General features: G+C 34.0%; 1 protein-coding gene across 4 annotated transcripts in view; it reads left to right on the top strand.

Annotated features, from left to right (window-relative positions):
* LOC145246005 (uncharacterized) overlaps positions 1 to 21334 on the top strand; it is a 200439-nt gene that overhangs the window by 49631 nt on the left and 129474 nt on the right. For 3 of the 4 annotated variants that reach the window (XM_080107809.1, XM_080107807.1, XM_080107810.1), the window contains exon 1: positions 7029 to 7182. The gene's annotated coding sequence lies outside the window, so the exon portion shown is untranslated. Of the gene's footprint in view, positions 1 to 2400; positions 2576 to 7028; positions 7183 to 21334 lie in introns of those variants that run through there. The other variant, XM_080107808.1, reaches the window with a different exon arrangement.

The following is a 21334-nucleotide window of genomic DNA, read 5'->3' as shown; positions in this document are numbered from 1 at the left end:
TGGATGAGAGCGCACGCGAAGACGAGAACAGCACTGTCCCCCTTCGTAGAAGCACCCGACGGCAGCGATCACCACCCCCCCTGTCGTCTCTGTGATCATGAGATCAGGGGGGAGTGTGGAGAAAGTGGCTTACCATTAAAGAGGCTACGCGTTTGTGCCTGCAGAGCACAAACTAAGAATCAAGATGGCGCCTGCATGCGTTTATGTGGAAAAAAGTCTTGTGGAATCTCTGAGAATCTCGTACCCTGATTCCATAAATAACGAGGAAAGAAAAGCAGGAAGTGAGACGATTTTGAGTCACGGAAATGAACGGAGGTGTGTAAAAGAAGAGGTAGAAGAAAAGAGTGTGGTGAACGAAACAAACAACGACTCGGTTGAAAGTAGAGTTGTAACGAACACAATGATGTCCTTGTTTAGATTTTTAAGGGCTGAATATAGATGGAGTTTGGCATTGATCTTGTACATAATGATAATCAACCCAGTCTGTTGGCTCATCAACCTTACAGATTATGCCCTGAGATAGCATTTCATCCAGTTCTGATTTTATTCCATCCCTCATGTAGATAGGGCATGAAGTATCAGGTGATTTTTTGGTTGAAGCACAATGTTGTATTTTTCTGCAAAGTTACCAACCCAATCAAATTAATTTGGACATGCTGGGGCACACTTTGTTCTTTAGATGAAGCTGTGTAGCTTCAAGTTCTGGAAGGAGGGTTGCCCTAGCATAGTAGGTTCTTGTGAGGTTGCTACATAAAAATTAAAGCACCTCCATTCATTCTTGCATGCTCATTAAACCTATATTAATTTATATTGTGGAATACTGAATTTGTTGTAAGCTGCGCATACTGCAGTTTCTTTCTGTGTTGCGCTTGGATTCCATTCTGGAAACATTTGCTGAAATGTGCGTAAGGGGAATGTATTTCCTGAGTCTACCTTAATTTTCAATTCATGCACACTTTTCATATTTGGTAGTATTACATCCAATGTGGTTGTTATGTTACGAAGCGTATGGTGACAAGCAAAAAGAATAGACAACACAGGATTAAAAATTGGACGAACTCAACAATTTATTTTCGAATAAATAACACAGAATAATAACGAGCTGTCATTGGGGTGAAGATGGCAGATTGTTGTTGTTGTTGTTGCTGTTGTTGTTATAAAGCGCGACGATCCCTTCGTTGTAGTAGTAGTAGCAGCGGTGCTGGTTATAATGCTGTGTTAATGGCGATAGTTGTTGTTGTTTACAAGGCGCGACGAAGCCTTCGTTGTAGTAGTAGTAGCAGCAGTGCTGGTTATAATGCTGTGTTGATGGCGATAGTTGTTGTTGTTTACAAGGCGCGACGAAGCCTCCGTTTGTAGTAGTAGTAGTATTGGTCGCGACAGCCGTAGCGTTGTAGTGATGGCGAGGCCGGTGGTCCTTCTGCTGTCTTTTCCTTGTCTTCGCTAAATATAGCAGGCAGGCGGACGTAGTTGTAGACAATGGTCAGTGATGAAGAAATTGCCCCCAGGTCGAAAAAACTGTGTTTCTTTTGAGTTGTTATTTTCGCTACGGTGTGTAAGGCATCTAAGCGTTCTGCCCGTAATTTCGTGGAGGTAACCATGATCATGTGCCTCGACTTTGGTGCCATGGCAGCGATTGTAGAGTGAATCCCTACGTAGTCAATTTCTCCCCAAAGCGGTCAGGAATCATGAAACTTGAGTGGTGGTCGTCACGGTGACACGTGGCAGACAGTATGACGGCATCCTCAAGTCAAAACGAGATCTAAATCATAACATCATAACATGGTGAATACTTCTGACTGAGTTTTTAATGCTTTTTCAACTGAATAAAAAGACATTTTCTTAAAGTTGTCATTTATCTGGTCCTAAATATTAATAGAGTTCTGTTAGTCTTTATAAACGTGGTGCATTAGTGTGAGTCTTTGTCTTTAATAAACCTGTTTGTCTGAGGCTATCTGTCAGGATTCCCTTTTTACTTTATTACTGTGGCACACTTTAGCTCAGTAGTTCTTCTGACTACAGGATGGACAAGTGCTGCCTCAAGCTTCTATATAAATTGAGAACTTCTGGCATAGACATTGCCTCAGTTTTGCTAAGTAGTCATTTTTGTAATTCCGGGTATTTTTTTTTCAGCAATGATCTGATTGGTTAGTCAGTCTTCCATCTCATGCTCATCTCTGATATTGCATTTTTGTGCCTGCAGCTTGTATCCTGCTAGAAAATCGTCAATGTTCTCAGTTTCTTTCTGTGCGTAATTTTGCAAGTAGAAGCATGCAATTTGAAAGTTTGTTTTTGGCTCTATTTGGTTATAAAACTTCTCCCAAATTGCCACTGGATTGTATCTACCAGCTTCATTTTTGAACGACCACGAGTTATACTACCTTAAATCTTTCTTTCCAGATAATAAAAGGATGTAGTCGACTTACCTGTCCTCAGAAATGTGTTCCACAGAGAAGTACAACACATTGTTTGAAAAATTTGAGGGATTTCACCAAATTTGACAGTTCCCAGCAGATGAGTGGTTCACTTATGTGGTTCAACATCATCAATACAAAGTCATGAACAGAAAGAATAGGTAACTTACAGTTTTATTCATCAAATTTCCAAAATGGCGTCCTTTGTTTATAATATGGACTCACACTTTGTGATGGCTGGTAATAAAAATATTGCCAGACTCCAGAGCAAATTAACTGTTCTCTGTGTATGTCCACCGTAACATTCTATGTTCATTTTTATTTTATCATTGCTACCATGTTAAAGTTTGGGTTAGTAACGAGAAACAACACAAAGACATGTTTACAAGAGCCTCACCTGTAAAGCTAGCGAACCTGCTTTATTGAAAGGCAAGTAACTCATGTGATTAGCTAAGAAAAGTTTCAATAAAAAATACACGATTAAACCTGGATCTCCAACTTCTAACGTAGACCCCCCACTACCATGTCTCCTTTTCCAACATCAGGGGTCTACGTTGTAACCTTCTAGAGGTTGAAACACAATTACAGGAGACTAAACTAGACATATTATTTCTAAGCGAAACTGGCATTAGACAGACTATTTCCCTAGAGGAGTTCGTAATTAAAGGATACTCTAATTTAACTTCCAAATCTGACCCCCAAGATCGCCATGGGCATGGAATATGTGCCTATATAAAAGATGGCTTTACATTAGTAGGGACATCTCCAGAGAAGATCCTAACTTACCCTATATGTGCTTCTGGGTTGCACTTGCTCAAACTACTGCATTTATATTTGCTCTCTATCGCTCCCACAACAGTGGAGTTACTATCTTTAAAAGCATATCTGAGAAAATTGACCACGTCCTATCTGCTTATCCTTCAGCTAATATTCATATCTGTGGAGACTTTAATGTTCAAATGTGGAATGGTTAACTCACTCAAACAAGACCGATGATGAGGGAGGAGTTCTATCATGATTTCTCCATTGCTTATGACCTCACTCAGCTTGTTCACGAACTCATCCGTGTGCCCAATACTGACGGTCTGTATGCAAGTCTCCTAGACCTTTTTCTCAGAACTTGCCCTGAACAGTGTTCAGCTTCCGTTCTGTCTCTACTTGGATCTTCCGACCACTCTGTTAAGATAAAAATGAAATGTAATAAATCCTCAGATGTATCTCTCCATCGTACAGTATATCGATACTCTATGGCTGACTGGGATAGCTTCCGTACATTTATATCAGATCTACCTCTTCGTTCCATGTTTAAAAAGAATGTGTCCTCTATAGTATCAGACCTGATGGAATGGTTAATTGTAGGTATAGATCGTTTCATACCCTCAAAAAAATTCCAGCAAAAACCTAACAGCCAGCCGTGGTTCTCTCCAGAATGTGCTGTTGCCATTGCGCACAGAAATCACATTTTCTATTGCTTCCAACGTAATAAATGTACTGACTAAATCCGCTTTCAGGACTGCCAGCAACCACTGTAAAAAACTGATAAAGAACGCAAGAGAGTTGTATGCTCAGTCCGTCAAGTCCAAAGTAGCTTAACAGCGGCTTGGTTCCCACCAGTTTTGGCAAATAGCAAACAGAATCCTGAACAGAAGCATGTGCTCTATCCCATCTATCATCAATGGACTTGAGGTAATCTGTCAGCATCAGACAAAGCCAAACTCTTTGCCAAGAATTTTGCAGCTAATTCTACCCTTTGCAACCAAGGCCGCCAACCTCTAATATTTCCTCCTGTATCAGAAAACACGCTATGTGATATACAAATATCTGTACGTGATGTTGCCAAGCTAATCAAGAACCTTGATTCCAGTAAAGCAACCGGCTCGGACGGTATTCCAATTATAGTACTCAAAGAACTTCAACCAGAACTTACAAAACTGTTTAAACGTTGTCTTAAGGAGAACTGCTTCCCATCAACCTGGAAGATCTCATCAGTATGCCCTGTATTTAAGAATTCAGGTGATCGCTCATCTCCCTCTCAGTGCAAGCCAATAAGTCTCGTGCGTCATGAGTAAGTTGCTGGAATCTGTATTAAATAGAAAAGTAATCAACCATCTCAGCAAAAATAACCTTCTTAGTGACACGCAATATGGTTTCCATTCTGCTAGATCTACAGCAGATGTGCTTACAGTTATATCTCATAGGATTAGTGAATCTCTCGACAGATGCTATCTTTTTAGGACAATTGCTCTTGACATATCAAAGGCCTTTGATAGAGTATGGCATAAAGGTTTACTTCACAAGATCTCCAGCTACGATATAGCTGGAAATGTCTTTTCAATTATTAAATCATTTCTCTCTGATAGGTTCATAAGGGCAGTGGTTGATGGGCAGAAATCAGAAGTTCTCAATATTAATGCTGGAGTCCCTCAGGGGTACATCCTGGGCCCAACTCTCTTCCTGATCTACATTAATGATCTTCCAAATCACATCCTTACATCATTTGTAGACATTTATGCTGATGACACTACTATCTATGGTAGCACATCTAAGACCATAAATTACCAAGTTCTCTCTGATTCTCTCTCCTCTGATCTTGAGCAAGTGGTACAATGGGGAAAGAGGTAGCTGGTTACTTTTAATGCATCTAAAACCAAGCTTTTATCTTTACACCATCAACGCTCTGATCATTGTAACATATTCTACAAAGACTAAGCTCCTTTCCTTTAACAATCACAAGAAACCTTCTCAATTGCCGGTTGCAATGAATAATAACACTCTATTTGAAAGTTCATCATTCAAACTCCTTGGCGTAACATTCACAGACAACATGAATTGAAACAAATATATCAAAGACATTTCAAGGAAGGTGAACTCTCTCTTTACCATGCCAGAAAACAACTTACATCTGACAGTATCCTGTATTTCTACAAAGCCAACATTCGCCAAAGCATGGAGTATTGTTGCCACATGTGGACTGATCTCCTATTAGTCTCTTGCTTTTAGACAGGGCCTCAAAATTTATATTAATTTTTTATTTTTATTTTAAACACAAATGGTTCACAAATGCTAAGAGCGAATAGTTTGGATTAATTTTGACAGTATTTTCTTTAAAATGATTTATTTCTGAAATAGTAATGATTACAACAATTATTTTAGTGGGTAATCAGTTACACCTATAAATTTAGAGTTTTAGGAGAGTTAACCTGTGTTTTATTTTCTTCTTTTCCCCCCTGTAGAAATTAATCCTGTGCGTTTTTTTTTTTTTTTTTTGATGTGGTATTCTGATTTTTAGACGATTATGTATGATTTTACAATCTTGCCACTCTAAATTAGGATTAGTGATGGGTTTTTATTACATTTATTACATAGATTCGAAAAAGTTGTCAAAAAACAAATATATAACAAATAAATGTTATCAAAGGTAAGATAAGTTACTTTTCTACCAAACTGGATATATTTTTTGTGTTTTTATTCAATGTAACATATTTATTCAGCTCGAAAAACATACAGTGTTTACCGATGTATTCGAAAATTCAAGATGGCGTCTCACACCCTCTTTAACACCTAAGTTTGGAAAAAGGTGTTATAAATAAAAAAAAAAACTATACAAAATACTATTTAAAACCAACCTATGTCATGGTAACATATATTGAGCGAGTTTTTAACAGTATTTTATCCGGTTTTTTATTTATAACATCTTTTCCCAAACTTACCGTGTTAAAGAAAGAATCAGACGCCACCTTGAATGTTCATCGGTAAACACTGTATGGTTTTCGAGCTGAATAAACATGTTACATTGAATAAAAACACGAAAAATATATCCAGTTTGGTAGAAAAGTAACTTATCTTGCCTTTGATAACATTTATTTGTAATATATTTGTTTTTTGACAACTTTTTCGAATCTATGTGTACAGTAATACAAATCCGTTTTTTGTTTATTTTTTCTTTCCAAGTTTTTCATGACGTTACGTGCAATCGTCTTAAATGGAACGGTTATGTTAAGTTTAGAATAATACAAAATTAGTTTATTTGAAATAAGACCGAAACTTATTTAACTGTCGATAATAAGCGAGCATACATTAGCAACTTTTCTTTGAACGCCTTCGAATTTAATATATCGAGATTGGGGGAAAAATGCAATAAACGAAGTTCAATTTTATAAAGGTTTATAAAGTAAATTAAGAATTTTATTTCAGGAGAAAAAGTACCATTTCAAACCAGGAATTGATTTTTGTCTCCACACTTGGAACGAGATAACAAGAGAAATATACCAAAACAAATAAATGGCTCCTTTGTCAAAGAAGATCCGTAAAATATTGAATATAATTTTTAGAGGGTAACAGTAAAATAAACATTTTTTTCGTAATTTAACTTCAAAATTCTAGCATTTGAATAATATTTTTTGTTTTTTGTAATTTTAAATTACTTTTTTCTTTAGGTTTAAAAAAATTCGAAATTACTTGACCTAAAGAAATGTCGATTTTAATTTGAGTTTTCAATCCAGAGATTCGTACAAATTTATTTACACTCAAGGATGTTTTTATGCATTTATTTTTATAATCATAAATGAATAAATAAATGAATAAATAAATGATTATTAATTACTTTCCTTATTTTAAGATAAAAACAAACAAACAAAAACTATTTGCTTAATACATGGTAGAAATACGAGTCATTCGTGCTAATCTTAGTTTCAGTTTGAACGGTGCGAGTTGGGTTTTCCAATATTTGTACGCAATTTTTTAAAAACTGAATTTCAAATAATAATTGGTGAGTTTGAAAAACATTTTTTTCCTTTCCTTAACGATCTCATAAAACGATACTCCCCACTTTTTATATAAAAAATCTTTTCTATTTAAATGCCGTATGAATTTCACTTCAATTGTGCCATGTCTACAGATTTACCATAAAATTGAATTCATAATAAGCTATCTTTTAACAATGATTGAATTTCAAACAAGTCCGTTTAAAAACCTCAGATATTTCAAAATGTCATTAATGCTTAACATTTAAAATTGTTTATTTGTAGATGAAACAAGACTTATTAAAACTAAAAGAAAAAATTACAACAAGTGTCCTAAGTATATTTCATTTTGATCAAAGGATTTGCAATAATATCGTGGGGTCTTCATTCGCGCTTGACATGCCTAAAAAAGGAACATTTTAAATTGAAAATTATCGAAATGTAAAAAAAAAAAAAAAAAAAAATGCAATAAGAATAGATTTGTTTTCGTTATTCATTTTGATTAATCATTCATTCATCATTTTGCTTAGCAATTCCTAATTATAAGAGAATTAAATGAAAAACAAACAACAAAGGCTTCTTGTTACACACCTTTTTAATAGTCCCTTTTCTTCCACAATTTGAAGTCGTCCTCTCTACACAATATAAAACAGAAAAAAACGGGCAAAAAGAATATCTTTTTTATGATTTATGACATTTTATAATTTCACTTTCGTCCATAACCTAACCTCAAATCGTTGATATTCGACCCTGGCCATGGGAAAACACATTTAACGTGACTAAACTTTAAAAAAAAATAAAATAAATAATAACAACAATCCCAATTCTAAAAAATAAATAATCCTGAGGTTTAACTACTTTACTAAAAAGAAGGAATATAATTGCAACCATCGCAAATAATTACGGAATTTTGAATATGGGAGACAATTTTAGGGACTATGACATAAAATAAATGAGAATTTAAATTTGTCTTCATATAGTATTTATAAACTAACAAATAAGAGTTGACACTAAAGAGGCATGATTGGTAATTTTATAATTTACAGGTATTTTAGTCCAGATATTTTTGACTTACTCCTAGTATTCATAATTTCATTTTGTTACGTATTATTTGTATTTCATTTATTATTATTTCAAATTCCAAAATTATTTTAATTTTGTAATGTGAAATAATAACAATCCTTTGTAAAACTGTTTAAAAAGAAAAAAAAAGCAAACGTATCTAGTTTGAACATTAAAAATTACCATTAAAAGGTAAGTATTGCATGAAAAATATGTATCAGTCTTATTGTTTTTAAATTAAACATTTTTAGTATTTCTGTCCGTGGTTAGGAAGGCTTTGTTAACTATTCTTTACTTTCAACACTAAATAAAAGATAACGTAAACATTGAATTTAACTTTAGAATCCTATCTATTAAAAAAAAAAAAAAAAAAAAAAAAAATAGGACGGTCCGTAAACTGCAAAAGTACCAATTTTTAAATACAAATACAAAATGACTGTGTACAAACCTAGCGTTGCCCGGGGTCTTTTTGAAGATTTTGACAATTAAATTAAGGTATCGTTTGGTCATTGTCAAATGAATCAACTTGTTCTAAAATTATAACTAATTTTGTCATTTTGTTAATTTCTATTCATAAAATGATTTGATGTAAAAAGCTTCCAAAACTTTCAATTATTTTAATACATGAATTAAAAATTTTAAAGATATTTTTATATAACTTTCTATTTGACAGTTCCAAATTTCGGAGGGGTAAAAAGTTTTTTTTTTTTTTTTTTTTTTTTTTTTTTTTAGCTCAAAATTAGCTTGTTTATGGAGAAATCGAAATTCTGTTGGATTTATTTCATAAATTTGTTTTTATTTCAATAAATTAAAAATAATTCAGTTTTCGTAGTCGCTAGAAAACACTTTTTTTTTTTTTTTTTTTTAACTAATCTGTTTGGAGCTGTAATCTTATACAATTATAATTGAATTACTAAAGTTGATCATTTCAATTAAAAGTTGATTAATACGTTGATCGGTGGACCTGTACGAGAGTGCCCATCCCCGAAAAATGCGTGTTTTTTTATTTTTGTTTTAAAGTTTTTTCCGACGATTATCAAGACTTAAATATCATATTAGCAGGAAAAAAAAAAAAAATAATGACTTTTAAGAAAGGGTTCACTTTCTCGTTATAACGTGACCCGGACCCGTCGATAAAGAAATGGATAGTAACTCAGTTAGCAATGATATAGAACGACAACGTTATAACGAGAAAGTGAACCCCTTTCTTAAAAGTAATTAAATTATTATTTTTCAAAAATTTTTCGGTGCTAATGCACTTATTGATCCGCACTATTTTTTTAATCGTATTCCCAAGTTTAATTAAAGTTTTATGTTTTTTTTTTTTATTTAATTGTAAAGTTAAAGTACAAAATAGGTACAAAACACCCTCCCTCGTCATGTTAAGAATGGCTTTTTAAATAATAACGTTATTATTCAGCACGGATCAATAAGTGCATGAGTCCCTTTTTTTTTTTTTTTTTTTTTTTTTTTTTACCAGCTAATGTGATACTTAAGTCAGTAATTTATAAAATTAAAAAAAAAAGGTGTAAAACATGCATTTTTAGGGGATGGGCACTTTCAGGTCCACCTTATTTGTGTTCTTAGACTAAAACAACAGTTGATTTTAAAAAAATAATATGCCAAGATTGCCCTCCCCCCGAAATAGGACACGTGTTTGGAAGTGTACCCCCCCTTTTCGCATATGATTATAATTTATTCTGAAACGTAACGAATTTGAAGAAAAAAAATCCCTTCACATATTTTATGCTTGGTTAATTTTGAATTATTTTTTGAAAAGGGCATCTATATTTTTCGTAATTATCAGTATGCTTTTTCCTTTAAAATATATACAGTAGCAGAAATAGGCTCTCTCCGCTTGCATATTTCTGCTAGCCGGTATTCTGCTGGTATTGTTGCAGAGTTCGGTCACTTCGGTGACCGGTCTTATGACTGTTGGCAACAGTCTGTTGCACATGAAATGCTTGTACAATTTTATGTTCATGTTAATAGTAAAAATACAGGAATTGCTCGATTTTTATCTTTCTGTTATTGATATTAGGCTTATAGATTTCCTTAATCAGTTTTGATAGTGATGATTACTCGTGTAATCATGAAAACGATAATAAAACTGACGAATTTTCTACTTATAGTACTAAAAAGTTAATGAAATCATTTACGATTTCTAATATTAAAATTCAGAGTCTTTTATTTGACTTTATAAAATCAACACATCTTTAAGATTCTTTATTACTCAAAACATATAGTGCAACTGAATTATTATATGACCAGTGTCAGAAAGGTGGGGGCAGAAAAGGTCTTGCACCGGTACATTTATTTCCTCTCAAGGGCCCTGCTTTAAACTAACCTTTGAACACTGCATTAGTTATATTTTCTCTACCATTCTCCCTTGAATCAGGATTGTACTCTAATTGACCATGCTTGACAGTATAGATGCAGATTGCAGCACTCACCTTAGATACTAACGCCAGAGTACATGTGCTTGGGGATTTTGAATTTCATAATAGTAATTAGTTTGGCAGTTGGACACTACACTCATACACTATCACTATAGCTCATTTCCTTATCAGACACATTTCCAACTTGCCAGATTGTAAAAATCAGCAAGCTTCACTACTAACCACCGTATCGAAGGATTGTACGATAAATACCCATAATCCATTCAGAAATGCAGATTGCCTTGATTAGTAGGCATCATCCTTAATTCTTGACCCCTAGTTAAGGAGCTGTTGCTCAAAATGACTTACAAAGAAAGTGGGTTCATTTTACTGTGTTAGAAAATTACTCACACTTTAGAGTATCCGGTTTCTCACAAAGCTACCATTCGCCTATGCATAGAGTTGCCATATCCGAGTTGGTGCACCTACCACTAGTTTCTCACTCCATGACAGGGTCCCAAAAAAAGTCTCCAATCTAATAGGTTCCACACTGTTAACTAAGATCAAACACCTGTCCCATCATTGCAATGTACCTGTTTTACAAGTACTTTAATGAAATGTGCTCTGATGAAATTGCACTTATACCTCCCTCAATGTACATACTCCTGATAAACCCGTTTGTACAGTGCTAACAACAAACTCCCACCCTTTCACAGGAAAGGTCCCTAGATGCTGGATTTTAATAATAGCTTCTTTCCCTGAAGTGCTAGATTTTGACATTCTCTTCCTGTTTCCCACTTCCCTGTTTGTATTGAGATGTAGAAGTTTAAATATAATGTAAATTGATATCCCATTCAGCTTTTTACATGGTCCGAAATAGTAGCCCCTTATGTCCAAGTGAAAATATGCATGTTTGGGGTTAATATGAGTAAGAAAATAAACCGCTTACTATGTTATAGTTTTCCTCTTTTTGGTAAAATAATCTTTCAGCAATAATATCTACATTTTTGAGACATGTTAGTCAGGTTAGTCATGCAGAAAGAAGAAATTAATGAACCAATCATGAAATATCTATGCCATCTACAAAATATGGGTAGCCATTAAAAGTTTGAAAAACAAAAAAAAAATTGCTTAAAAAACCCAAAACATTTACAAAGAGTATGCACATTCAAAAAGAAAAATGTTTAGTTAAAGAAAATTAAACCAATGCTTCTAATAGATTACAATTAAAAATATCAAAAAAAAAAAAAAATCAGTAGTGAAGATTTTTGATCTTAAAGAACCACAGATGGAAGCAAACATTTGATGTCAGGAATATTATCGCAAGAAAGATATTCGACAATGTATTTCTCAAGATTGACAAACACTGAATGGAGAAACTGTCTTGTCTGGCACAGAGATTACAGCAGACCAGCTGAGAAAAAATTCAAGTATAGACAGAAAACATTGGGTAAAGAATCTAGTTTTGTCTAAACTAGACATGATCCAGTTGAATAACATGTAGAATAAGAAAAACATGGAGAAAAAGATCTAAAGAAATAAAACACAAATCAACAATGGAATAAATTATAATGGGGATCTGATAATTCCCCAGCAACGCAAAGAAAATTGTAAAAAAAAAAAAGAAAGTACATGATAATATACATTGTGGAATACCGGCCGGCCGGCCGGCCGGCCGGCCGGCCGGCCGGCCACACACACACACACACACACACACACACACACACACACACACACACACACACACACACACACACACACACACACACACACACACACACACACACACACACACACACACACACACACACACACACACACACACACACACACACACACACACACACACACACACACACACACACACACACACACACACACACACACACACACACACACACACACACACACACACACACACACACACACACACACACACACACACACACACACACACACACACACACACACACACACACACACACACACACACACACACACACACACACACACACACACACACACACACACACACACACACACACACACACACACACACACACACACACACACACACACACACACACACACACACACACACACACACACACACACACACACACACACACACACACACACACACACACACACACACACACACACACACACACACACACACACACACACACACACACACACACACACACACACACACACACACACACACACACACACACACACACACACACACACACACACACACACACACACACACACACACACACACACACACACACACACACACACACACACACACACACACACACACACACACACACACACACACACACACACACACACACACACACACACACACACACACACACACACACACACACACACACACACACACACACACACACACACACACACACACACACACACACACACAGAGAGTTTCAAACACTCCAGAATGAACAAACGATATACTTTGCTGTAATACCGATTTTTTAAACTTTTACCTCTGAAGTACTAAGATACGTCCCTATTAAAAAAATAGTTTTATTTACAAGCACATTTTGTTATATGCATATTTATAATTAATGCAGTTTCACAAGATTCAAGATTGTGCTCTTTGTTGTTTACCAGAGATTGAAAATCTAAGTATTCCACTTACAAGATAGAATCTTATTATTTTTATACAAAAATACAAGATTTCACTTATACAAATGGCATTGTTTTGCACGGCCAAGTTTTTGTTGAAATAAACAGAAGAAATTTTGCTCCTGGAAAGAAAGTAGATGCACTTAGTTGAGACTGTTGTTGGTTCAGTGAGAGAAAAAACAAAAAAATGATCGAGCTGATGTTTGTGTCAAGTTACATGATTAACGAGATTCGTGTTTTGGAGAGTCAGTGTTTATTTTAATTAATTTTATTTTATTTTATTTTTTTTTTGTGCACATTTTCACCTTTCACTACTACAAAAGCTGTTTGTAACCCCCCCCCCCCCCAACAAAAAACTATTTGTAAAACCCTTTTTTTAAATAAAAATCAGCATATAGTTTTGCTTATGATTTAACAGGAAGTAAATATTTTTAAAATTAGTGTTATGACAAAATGTGTCATTGCATTGGAAATGCGTTTGATCCAAAGGATAAAATTAGAAATGACTGGGATATTTTCGAAATGTCAAATAATATATAGAGATGCAAAAGAATAAGAATAAGATTTTATACAGACTAGTTTACATTCAAAGATGTGGAGGAATGAATTTGTGTGCATATATATCATACTTTTTGTTTCTCAGCTGGTCTGCTGTAATCTCTGTGCCAGACAAGATAGTTTCTCCAATAAAATAATTTCTAAGGATTTCTAAACAACACTATTTCCAACAATAGTATCCAACAATTCGCCAGAATTTTATAATGGAAATCTTAGTTTACCGTTAGACAATATAAGGTGTAAACCATATAAGATAGTGCCATATCACCTTCAATCGTTAGTAGAAAGAATGATGGAGACAATAAAAACAGGACGAAGTCCATGTTCTCAGAACAAATATAAGATGTTTTTACTAAGGCTGCTTTTAAGCCATCACATAATAATACATGCTAGAAGACTCAGAAGCTGATTAGCTTTAATGGGAAGCTAAATTAGCGCTCTGCTAACCAATAAATAGAAAAAAGAGGTCCATACAGATGCAATATGGCCAAGTAAAACGATAAAAAAAATCTACACGATTCTATTTGTGAATGCTTTATTAGAATAGCCTTTACAGATTGAATCTTTTAGAAGATAAAATAATGGATAGAATGAGTTTGAAAATTTGGATGAAAATCAAATAATGCAAGAAGACAACTGTGATTACAGCTTAAGATCAAAAGAGAAAGCAAAATAATCCTGAAAATGAAACAATCACAAAAGAAGTAAAAAACCTCATCATCATCATCATCAGCAGCAGCAGCAGCCCTATTGTTTTAACAGTGTCGCCACCATGGCTCTCCAAGTTGTAAAGCCATGGTAATCTTGGGAAGACCAGTAAAAGCAGTAGTTTCCCATTGCTTTCCATCTTGATTCAAGAGTGCATCTCCCCTAGTGAGTTAAACATGCCCCCAGATACCAACCTGGAAATTTCTACCACTCAGCATGGTACATACAGCACCTAGCCTTAACTTCAACTTGTGATATCTCGTTTATTTTTTGGATTATTTTGATAAAGTTTTGATTTAAATAAAATTTAATCTTTTTGCTTTATAGATATATCATTCTTTTTCTTGTGTCTGTTAAATAGATTTTTTGCTAGGATACTTCAAGTTATGTCACTAATTTTGGTGAATGCCGCTTTATTTTTTACACACAAAATGTTGGCAAGTCTCAAATTTGGTGCTCGCGATATTGTAAGTCCCTATGTATAAAAAAATACCATTTTAAAGAAAATAGGTCCCTTATCAATATGGTGAGTTTAAAAAAGGGTTTTTCACAAAAAAATCCAACTTGAAAACTTCAGTGAAAGAAATATGAAAGAAATTCAATTGAAAAAAATCCGAAAATGGCATTGTTTTTTTAATAACCTGTTGGTGTCATATTACTACGCTCATAAATTCAGGAGCGCCACTAATAAAAGTGAGTGTACCTACACATCCACATTTACAACTTAAAGCCCAGTGAGTGAAGTACAAGTATCATCATGAAAATCACCTGTCAATACTATAGATATATCAAAGTTCTTCGATGAGTTTATTTTTGTTTATTTAAAAGTTATTGTTTTAGTGCGTCAATAAAAAAAAAAAATGAAAATTTACAATTTAAAAAAAAATGTCAGTCATTTATTTTCTATAACTTTTTTCATATGTCCTTTGCTTTTTCCTTTGTTGGTTGGATAAACTTCAGCATTGTTAAATTATCTTTTAAAAATTAAACTGGGTACATTTTAAACAAAAAAAACATTTTTAGTTGATTGTGATGGAAAAATTTTTTTTCATTTTAAAAAATGTGCCTCATTTTTTTTGTTTACATTCTCTTATGTTCGTTTTTGATATATCTAACATTTTCTTAAATTATTTTTGTATGAGACTGTACAGTTACATTATTTTGAAAAAAAAATTAACAAAATAAAGTTAATTTTTAAGTTACGTGCAACAAGTTATGTGCAAATAAAAAAAATTAATTTCACATAAAAATGTGCCTTTTTTTTATGTTCTATCCGGCATTTTTGATAAATTTGAAGATTTTGTAGGTTATTTTTTGATTTCACTGTACATTATTTAAAAAAAAAATAACTGAAAATATTAAGTTATGTGTGTGTGGCGCATAAATGAAAAAATTAATTTCACTATAAAAATAATTGTTTTTTTTTGTTTATTTAATAATTACCGAGACGGTACTTCTACAGTTTATTGGCAAAAATGGAGACGCCATTTTTTTTGTGCACCTGTCGTTTAAATCCGAGAGAGAAATCAGTATTTTAAACTATGACTGAAGTTAGAAATAAATAAGAAAAAATTAAACTAGATATTAATTACTTCCAGAAATTACTATGAAAAAAAGTAAATAAAGAAAGTGAAAGAGAACATATATCCGTAATTGAAAATGTTTCGATTTAATTAATGAAAACAGGAATGTTTTTCATGATATATATATATATATATATATATATTTTTTTTTATTATTAAAAACAGAAAATGAAAATGACATGTTCATAATTGTCTAAACTGGGCGAGCACCATTTGAAAACCAAAACATTTACTGTATAAAAGTTTATCAAAATATAATTGTAAAAAAATTTATTGTAAAGTTTGCATAAGAAAATATAATTTTAATAAAACAATTTTGTAATGAAAGCAATATTTGGATTTTTATGAAATATTTTTTTTTCTTGCGAACAAATAATTTTAGTGAAAAAAATTTTGTTTTTAATTAAAGCAACTTCAAAAGTTCAACAAATTAATTAAAATGAAACTGAAGTTTCAGTTTTTTGTTATTTATTTCATGTTTCGGTCATAGTTTAAAATACTGATTTCTCCCTTGGATTTTAACGAGAGGTGCGCGAAAAAAATGGCGTCTCCATTTTTGGCAATAAACTGTAGAAGTACCCCTGAGACCTATATATTCTATCAGGTTCTTGTGATAAACTTAAACTGAAATATCTCAAAGTTGTGTTAGGTGTCAAAATCAACACCAGCGGAAATAAAGTTCAACTTGAAACTGCTCTCTCTGACTACTTGAGAAGAAATCCTGTTAATTCATTTCCACCTCCAAAGCAACAAAAAAAGTCCCTTAGTGAATCTGCTGAACATTTAGATAACACCTGCAATTGTGATGAAGAACCATCTCAGGATATCTTCAGTTATGAGCATCAAGGACAATGGGTTGCTGTCTACTATGACACCAACTTTTACATTGGCCAAGTCATTGAGGTTATATTTGCATCCAGCGCTGTAATACAATTTTTATCACAAACCACAGGTAGAAAAGATATTTTTTGATGGCCTTTGTCAGATGACATTGCACAGGTAGAGTCAGCATTTGTTTTACAAATGGGGTTTTGAGGTAATGCCAGTTTCAAGTGATGGTAGGATTTGGAGTGTTCTTGATATATCTACCATAGCAGAAGCTTATGAAAGAATTGCGAGAGAAAATCAATAAGGAAAAGAATTGTAGTAAAACCTCTGCCTATAAAATATCTTGTTTACTTGTCTTTTAAGTTGAAAGTTTTTCAATGCTTGAAAAAAATGACTTGTGACTTTTTATATAATAAATTTCTAAATCTTATTGTTGTCGGTCCCTTTTTGGCAAGTTTAAATTCCCCAAAGTAAAAATCTTTCTGTGGCAAAAAGTTTTGTTATTAGAAACAAGGCAAACATTTTTTTGAATTCCTCACCCAAAAATTAGTAAAGTTGCAAAGTTTCAAGCTTCTATCTCCAATGGTTACATTTTTACAGCAATTTCAGTAACGTATACTTTTGACTCATTTTTTAACCCATTTTTGCCAAATTGTCTGTTCAACTGCTTTTACGAGGGGCGTGCAATAAGTAATGCCCCTGACCCACTTCCAGTTGTCTGATCTAGTTGAAATTTTGCATGTGCAATGATTTATATCTCTATGGGTTATGTGGCAAATTACAGCTCTGAACTAATTGTAGTTTCTGTTTTACAGGTGTTTGAACTGTCAGGTGTGAAATGAAGCCTGTTGAATGTCTAGCAGTGATCCGGTTTTTGTATTCGAAAAGACACACACCGCAGGAGACTTGATGAAATGAAAGAAATTTATGGTGATAATGCCCCATCATATGACCTTGTAAAACGCTGGCATCATGAATTCAAACATGGCCGGAAGTCTGTGGAAACAGCTCTCAGACCTGGCCCCCCCTCCCCCTTCTGCCATTGATGAGGCATCTGTTCGTCAAGTTGAGGCTGCCATTTTGGAAGATTGGCGCATTACTATTCGCCAAATAGCCCAAGATGTCAAGATTAGTACAGGGTCTGTGGAAACTCATTCCTGACCATTTGCACATGCATAAGGTGTCTGCCAGATGGATTCCCAGGTTCCTCACACCATTCCAGAAGCAAGAACGCATCGAGTGCTCGAGGATGAATTTGGAGATGTGCCAAGAAGATGAGTCAAAGTTTTTCAAAAGACTGATTACACAGGATGAAACCTGGATCCATCACTATGATCCAGAGATCAATGCCCAGTCAATGCAGTGGAAGCACTTGGACTCACCACCTCCAAAGAAGGCAAGGGTGCAGCCCTCCGCTGGCAAGGTCATGCTCACAGTCTTCTGGGACCAGGACGGATTAGTGATGACAGATTTCCTGGCAAAGGGTACCATAATTACAGAAGCCTATTATGCTTCACTTTTGAGGAAATTAAGGAAAGCTATCAAAATCAAGAGGCGGGGCAAGATCAGCAAAGGTACCCTCCTCCTGCAGGACAATGCTCCGGTCCGCAACTCGCATGTCACCAAATCAGAAGCACGGGTGTGTGCTTATGAAATCATCCCCTATCCATCCTCCCTACTCTCCTGACCTTGCACCCTCTGACTTTCACCTCTTCCCAGCAATGAAGTTGTTTTTGAAAGGAAAGTGTTTCCCAGATGATGCAGCCTTGATTTCTGAAGTCATGTCGTGGTTGGAGGACCAACCTGGGGTGTTCTACAAAAATGGTCTCTAGAGCTGCATCAAACGATGGGAGAAATACATAACTCTGGGTGGTTCCTATGTAGAGAAAGACTAATAACTGTGCCAAGTTTCGTTGCTCTACTGCTATGGGAAGTGGGTCAGGGGCATTACTTATTGCACGCCCCTCGTACATGGTCTACAATTGAGTGATTTTATCAATTTATGATTAAAAGAAAAAATTATCTTGATCTGTAATGTGTTATGAATCATACTAAGAAGATTCAATACATTAGCTATTGAAATCAAATTGATATGAACAAAGTTGCATTTCTGTGTCATATTTGCACTTTTTTCCCATTGGTTGTGGGATTTTGTCTAGTGTTTAGGTTGGTGTCATCTAATAATTATTGCTTTCATTAGTATTAATTTTCATTTACCACAAGATGACATTAAATTTATAAGGATTTTTCACTTGTTAGTAGCTTACATTTTTAGCTATATACTATGAAATTTGGCTTCTGGGCCATGATAGCAAATTTTCAACTTTCCGACAAACTTTGAACGATCATAACTTGATGGCTAATTGAGCTACCAAAATAAATTTGGTACTTTTGATTATGGTTTACAAAAATCTATATGATCACATTAATCTTTTTTAGATGTATTGAAAATAAAATTTTGGTTTGGAATACCTATTAAAAGACAAGATTAAATAATGAAATTTGCTACATAAGTAAGGAGTCAAAATATTACATTGAAAATCTTCAGAAATTAATAGTTGCCAAGTCATCTGCAGTAAATGTACATAAATATGCTGCTGTACCTTTAAAAAAAAAATGTTATAGAGCTCAAAATTAAGTTGTAATATTTCCATATATAATATTTTGATTGCAGAAATTCCCCTGTGGATCAAAGTACCGTAGGTTTGCAACAACAGATGTCACATACAAATTTATTATGTCTAGACTACTAGCCACTACCTTATGGTAACTTTATTTTAGACACATTTTGTCGTTATAACAAAATCCTACATTTCATCCTAGGAACAACATCATCACAATCATCTTTAGCGAAAGTAGTTCTTATTTTTTCCTTTAAATAAATCCTCCTACCATCCCCAATCATCACTGAGAGGAATTCTGCACTTTCGACAGATATGGGGTTTCACACTTCGTAGCTGGATCATAAACTCATTGACATAACATCATTTTTCCCTTTTCCGTTACAAAAGTAATAAAGTCTTCCCAGACTAATTCCACTCCTTCTGATTGGATGAGCTCTGGCCATTCCTATATTCCGGATTAACGGTTTCTGCATGCTAATGTACCATTCAAATGTGGCGTTGCAATGATACCTACTTTTGTCCTATGAGTAATTTGTTATTACTCATAAGTTCCCTTTCTTTGATTTACTGTACAATTATTGTTTCTGTCAATATTACTGTACAAATATTGTTTCTGTCAATATTACTGTACAAATATTGTTTCTGTCAATATTACTGTACAAATATTGTTTCTGTCAAAACAAACCGCTCACTGTTTTTATTTATTTCTTTTCATTGCCAACTGTTACTGTTTTTTTGGGTTTTTTTTTTTATATAAAAATTCCCTTTCTTGAAGTTACTGTACAAAAACATTGTTTCTCTTTTGTTTTTTTGAGAGAGAATTAGTTAGGTTTTTTTTTTTTTTTTTTCTACTTCCCAGTAACCTGACATCGTTGAAACCCTAACTTAAATTTGATAAGCCACTTTTTGCCTAATACATTTATACAGGTTTTGACCTGCAGAAATACCCATTAACTAATTTTTTAGGACTAAAACTTTCTTTTCTCATTCTCATCGCCTAAAAGTGGGCGGGGGGGGGGGTTGCACAATACATATATGCCATGGTTTGATGAATAATGTGGTTTTTTTTTTTATTTTTTTAAATTTTTTTTTTAAATGTTCATACTTTCCAGCTTGGGACATTCATTATATTCTTTTTGGACTTATTCATTTGATGAATCGAACTGAAATAACCATGTGATTATTTAGCGACCCATTAGAACCATGAGGAGGGGATAGTTTTTGGTTACTATTGCATACTTTCACCTAACAAATAATAACAGATGCTGTAAGGGAAAAATAAAAACAAATACAATCATAATAATCGCTCAAAAACAGAAATTTAACAACTGGTAACTTTAACATTATCTTATTGTCCCTATTTACTTACCTACCCACGAGGGCAGAGTTACACACAAGGTCAGTTTTTAATGTGGGGAAAATCCACCTCTCCAAAAAAGAGGCACTCTGGATAGGAACAAAAATTACAATTGTCACAGTCATGGAGGATTTCTCTTCTACTGACCAAGGACAGAAAAGGTTAAGTGTAGTATCAGAACAGATACTACAATATAAGTATAAAAAATATACATAACCTCTTTTAACTCTCAATAATCATACACGCATATAAAAATAAATTAACTTCTACACATCATGCAATTCTGTTAAAAAAACATACAGCCTCTTGGAACTATTGATGATCACTCACCATTTATTAAAATTACATACTGGAACCCTTCAAATTTTGCTATGGAAACTGGAACACTATCGATATGCAAACACAGCATTGGTTGG

This window comes from Euprymna scolopes, chromosome 23 (genome assembly GCF_053919585.1).
Source record: "Euprymna scolopes isolate OS-2025 chromosome 23, ASM5391958v1, whole genome shotgun sequence".
NCBI classification, from domain to species: Eukaryota; Metazoa; Mollusca; class Cephalopoda; order Sepiida; family Sepiolidae; genus Euprymna; species Euprymna scolopes.
The sequence above is the reverse complement of the archived record's forward strand: the minus strand, read 5'-3'. Positions and strand labels throughout refer to the sequence as shown.